Here is a 6059-nt window from a genome sequence, read left to right as displayed (position 1 = left end):
AATTCTGAATTGGCATGTAGAGCTCTGGTGGAACTCATCGAAACTTTGGAAAGATGCCAAGAAACAACATTTGATTTAGATGTGTGGTATGAAACATTTTGTGATATTATACGTATATTCTGAAATGGGAAAAAAATGTGAATAAAGAATACACCCCCAAGTCCAGGAAAGTTTACAAGCTGAACAAGCTTTATTGGAATGATGGGCTAAGGGATCTATGGACAGTAATGCGCAAGGCTGAGTACTTATTTTTACAGTGTAAAGATAGGAATACAAGAGAACACTGTAGGAAGGAATTTAAGAAAAAACTGCAAATAGTGTTTGATAAAGGACTGCGCCTATTTAAACTGGGATATCAGAGAGCTAGGCAGCTATTACACCTTGAGGAGATACAGACAAGAAATCCTCAACAGTTTGAGCCAAATAAACAAGTTAGGACCAAAACGACATAAGAAAATTCCAATGGAAGTCATGGAAGAGCAGGTGGGGATGAATTCTGATATTACCCGGGTACTTAAGGAGTGGGAGAAGGGTTTTGGAAGAATTTTATAAAGACATATGTTCCCTGAGAACTAAACTGGAAAATACAATGTTAGAACCCTCTTATATATGTAACCTGTATTTAAATGCGGAGCTGTCTGTGGCAGAAGTTAAGAATGTGATTGACGCTGCAAAAAATGGGAAAGCGTTTGGTATTGATGAATTGCCTAATGAGGTTTTAAAATCCCCTAAATTAATTGACGTCCCATATAATTTGCTCCAAATGTGTTTTGAGTACAGTATACTGCCATCCACTTGCTATAAGTCTATAGTGAATCCCATTTCCAAATCTTCAAAAAATTAAGCGAGAGCACCACTGAACTATAGAGGCATAAGTTAATTAAGTACGGTTTATAAATTATATTCATCCATCCTCAACAATAGGCTAATTACATTTTTGGAGGACCAAAACATTCTGGTGGAAGAACAAAATGGTTCTCGTAAATCCAGAGCCTGTATAGATATAACTATAAATAGATTACATGAAGAGAAGCCTACTTTTGCATGTTTATTGATTTCCAGAAAGCTTTTGATTTTGTAAATAGGGATCTTTTAGCCTATAGTTTATTAAAGACAGGGATTGATGGGACATTTTGTCAAGCAATCCATGCTCTTTACAAAGTATCAATTGCTTGTGTGCGTGTTAATGAATATCTCTGGGTGACGTACAGCAGCTCTGTTTGTGAGTGGTCAGCCTGGGAACAGTGAGACTGAGAAGCGCGTTCATGAGAATTCTCAACAAAAAACAATTCTGCCTTTGAATGAATACAACGTCGCCCGGTTGGATTATTATCGCTATTTTACGAGAAAAATAGCATAAACATTTATTTTAACCTGTTGGGTCTAGGGGGCAGCATTTGCACGTCTGGATAAAAAAAATGTACCCGATTTAATCTGGTTACTAATCCTACCCAGTAACTAGAATATGCATATACTTATTATATATGGATAGAAAACACTCTAAAGTTTCCAAAACTGTTTGAATGGTGTCTGTGAGTATAACAGAACTCATTTGGCAGGCAAAACCCTGAGACAGGAAGTGGATACCTGATGTGTTGTATTGACTTTAAACCTATCCCATTGAAAAACACAGGGGTTTAGGAATATTTTGGCACTTCCTATTGCTTCCACTAGATGTCACCAGCCTTTACAAAGTGTTTTGAGTCTTCTGGAGGGAGATCTGACCGAACAAGAGCCATGGAAAGATGATGTCCCATTAGACACCTGGCGCGCGAGTTCATGTTGGGTACCCTCGTTCCAATACGTTATAAAAGAGTATGCATTCGTCCACCTTGAATATTATTCATGTTCTGGTTAAAAAAGGCCCTAATGATTTATGCTATACAACGTTTGACATGTTTGAACGAACGGAAATATATTTTTTCCCCTCGTTCATGACGAGAAGTCCGGCTGGCTTACATCATGTGCTAACGAGACGGAGATTTTTGGACATAAATGATGAGCTTTTTTGAACAAAACTACATTCGTTATGGACCTGTGATACCTGGAAGTGACATCTGATGAAGAGAATCAAAGGTAATGGATTATTTACATAGTATTTTCGATTTTAGATCTCCCCAACATGACGTCTAGTCTGTATCGCAACGCGTATTTTTCTGGGCGCAGTGCTCAGATTATTGCAAAGTGTGATTTCCCAGTAAGGTTATTTTTAAATCTGGCAAGTTGATTGCGTTCAAGAGATGTAAATCTATAATTCTTTAAATGACAATATAATATTTTACCAATGTTTTCTAATTTTAATTATTTAATTTGTGACGCTGACTTGACTGCCGGTTATTGGAGGGAAACGATTTCCTCAACATCAATGCCATAGTAAAACGCTGTTTTTGGATATAAATATGAACTTGATAGAACTAAAAATGCATGCATTGTCTAACATAATGTCCTAGGAGTGTCATCTGATGGAGATTGTAAAAGGTTAGTGCATCATTTTAGCTGGTTTTATGGTTTTGGTGACCCTGTCTTTGACTTGACAAAACATTACACACAACTCTTGTAAATGTACTGTCCTAACATACTCTAAATTTATGCTTTCGCCGTAAAACCTTTTTGAAATCGTAAAACGTGGTTAGATTAAGGAGATGTTTATCTTTCAAATGGTGTAAAATAGTTGTATATTTGAAAAATTTGAATTTTGACATTTATTTGGATTCAAATTTGCCGCTCTTGAAATGCACCTGCTGTTGATGGAGTGCACCACGGGTGGCACGCTAGCGTCCCACCTAGCCCCAAGAGGTTAAACAGCGTTTGACATGCTTCGAAGTACGGTAATGGAATATTTTGATTTTCTTTGTCATGAAATGCGCTCGCAACCTTCAGATAGTGACCTGAATGCACGAACAAAACGGAGGTATTTGAATATAACTATGAATTATTTGGAACCAAAACAACATTTGTTGTTGAAGTAGCAGTCCTGGGAGTGCATTCTGACGAAGAACAGCAAAGGTAATCCAATTTTTCTTATAGTAAATCTGAGTTTGGTGAGGGCCAAACTTGGTAGGTGTCAAATTAGCTAGCCGTGATGGCCAGGCTATCTACTCAGAATATTGCAAAATGTGCTTTCGCCGAAAAGCTATTTTAAAATCTGACACCGTGTTTGCATAAAGGAGTTCTGTATCTATAATTCTTAAAATAATTGTTATGTATTTTGTGAACGTTAATCATGAGTAATTTAGTAAATTCACCGGAAGTTTGCGGTGGGTATGCTAGTTCTGAACATCACATGCTAATGTAAAAGGCTGGTTTTTGATATAAATATGAACTTGATTGAACAAAACATGCATGTATTGTATAACATAATGTCCTAGGAGTGTCATCTGATGAAGATCATCAAAGGTTAGTGCTGCATTTAGCTGTGGTTTTGGTTTTTGTGACATATATGCTTGCTTTGAAAATGGCTGTGTGATTATTTTTGGCTGGGTACTCTCCTGACATAATCTAATGTTTTGCTTTCGCTGTAAAGCCTTTTTGAAATCGGACAGTGTGGTTAGATTAACGAGAGTCTTGTCTTTAAAATGGTGTGTGTATAGATTGTGTATAGGCTTGTCCACTGTATGAATCTTCTCTTTACGTGTCCGACTGGGTTCAACTGGCTTCTGTTTCTTTTTCTGTATTTATTTGTCTGTTTACAGTATGTATGTGAATATATGCAGTGTGTATGTATGTATGTATAGTCGTGGCCAAAAGTTTTGAGAATGACACAAATATGAATTTTCACAAAGTCTGCTGCCTCAGTTTGTATGATGGCAATTTGCATATACACCAGAATGTTATGAAGAGTGATCAGATGAATTGGAATTAATTGCAAAGTCCCTCTTTGCCATGCAAATGAACTGAATCCCCAAAAAACATTTCCACTGCATTTCAGCCCTGCCACAAAAGGACCAGCTGACATCATGTCAGTGATTCTCTCATTAACACAGGTGTGAGTTAAGACGAGGACAAGGCTGGAGATTACATTTACATTTTTTTACATTTTAGTCATTTAGCAGACGCTCTTATCCAGAGCGACTTACAAATTGGTGCATTCACCTATAATATCCAGTGGAACAACCACTTTACAATAGTGCATCTAAATCTTTTAAGGGGGGGTTAGAAGGATTACCTTATCCTATCCCAGGTATTCCTTGAAGAGGTGGGGTTTCAGGTGTCTCCGGAAGGTGGTGATTGACTCCGCTGTCCTGGCGTCGTGAGGGAGCTTGTTCCACCATTGGGGTGCCAGAGCAGAGAACAGTTTTGACTGGGCTGAGCGGGAACTGTGCTTCCTCAGAGGTAGGGAGGCGAGCAGGCCAGAGGTGGATGAACGGAGTGCCCTTGTTTGGGTGTAGGGCCTGATCAGAGCCTGAAGGTACGGAGGTGCCGTTCCCCTCACAGCTCCGTAGGCAAGCACCATGGTCTTGTAGCGGATGCGAGCTTCGACTGGAAGCCAGTGGAGAGAGCGGAGGAGCGGGGTGACGTGAGAGAACTTGGGAAGGTTGAACACCAGACGGGCTGCGGCGTTCTGGATGAGTTGTAGGGGTTTAATGGCACAGGCAGGGAGCCCAGCCAACAGCGAGTTGCAGTAATCCAGACGGGAGATGACAAGTGCCTGGATTAGGACCTGCGCCGCTTCCTGTGTGAGGCAGGGTCGTACTCTGCGAATGTTGTAGAGCATGAACCTACAGGATCGGGTCACCGCCTTGATGTTGGTGGAGAACGACAGGGTGTTGTCCAGGGTCACGCCAAGGCTCTTAGCACTCTGGGAGGAGGACACAAGGGAGTTGTCAACCGTGATGGCGAGATCATGGAACGGGCAGTCCTTCCCCGGGAGGAAGAGCAGCTCCGTCTTGCCGAGGTTCAGCTTGAGGTGGTGATCCGTCATCCACACTGATATGTCTGCCAGACATGCAGAGATGCGATTCGCCACCTGGTTGTCAGAAGGGGGAAAGGAGAAGATTAATTGTGTGTCATCTGCATAGCAATGATATGAGAGACCATGTGAGGATATGACAGAGCCAAGTGACTTGGTGTATAGCGAGAATAGGAGTGGGCCAAGAACAGAGCCCTGGGGGACACCAGTGGTGAGAGCACGTGGTGCGGAGACAGATTCTCGCCACGCCACCTGGTAGGAGCGACCTGTCAGGTAGGACGCAATCCAAGCGTGCGCGGTGCCAGAGATGCCCAGCTCGGAGAGGGTGGAGAGGAGGATCTGATGGTTCACGGTATCAAAGGCAGCAGATAGGTCTAGAAGGATGAGAGCAGAGGAGAGAGAGTTAGCTTTAGCAGTGCGGAGAGCCTCCGTGACACAGAGAAGAGCAGTCTCAGTTGAATGCCCAGTCTTGAAACCTGACTGATTAGGATCAAGAAGGTCATTCTGAGAGAGATAGCAAGAGAGCTGGCCAAGGACGGCGCGTTCAAGAGTTTTGGAGAGAAAGGAAAGAAGGGATACTGGCCTGTAGTTGTTGACATCGGAGGGATCGAGTGTAGGTTTTTTCAGAAGGGGTGCAACTCTCGCTCTCTTGAAGACGGAAGGGACGTAGCCAGCGGTCAAGGATGCGTTGATGAGCGAGGTGAGGTAGGGGAGAAGGTCTCCGGAAATGGTCTGGAGAAGAGAGGAGGGGATAGGGTCAAGTGGGCAGGTTGTTGGGCGGCCGGCCGTCACAAGACGCGAGATTTCATCTGGAGAGAGAGGGGAGAAAGAGGTCAAAGCACAGGGTAGGGCAGTGTGAGCAGGACCAGCAGTGTCGTTTGACTTAGCAAACGAGGATCGGATGTCGTCAACCTGCTTTTCAAAATGGTTGACGAAGTCATCCGCAGAGAGGGAGGAGGGGGGGAGGGGGAGGAGGATTCAGGAGGGAGGAGAAGGTAGCAAAGAGCTTCCTAGGGTTAGAGGCAGATGCTTGGAGTTTAGAGTGGTAGAAAGTGGCTTTAGCAGCAGAGACAGAAGAGGAAAATGTAGAGAGGAGGGAGTGAAAGGATGCCAGGTCCGCAGGGAGGCGAGTTTTCCTCCATTTCCGCTC

This window comes from Salmo salar, chromosome ssa18 (assembly GCF_905237065.1).
Source record: "Salmo salar chromosome ssa18, Ssal_v3.1, whole genome shotgun sequence".
Taxonomy (NCBI): domain Eukaryota; kingdom Metazoa; phylum Chordata; class Actinopteri; order Salmoniformes; family Salmonidae; genus Salmo; species Salmo salar.
This window is presented reverse-complemented; position numbering follows the sequence as displayed.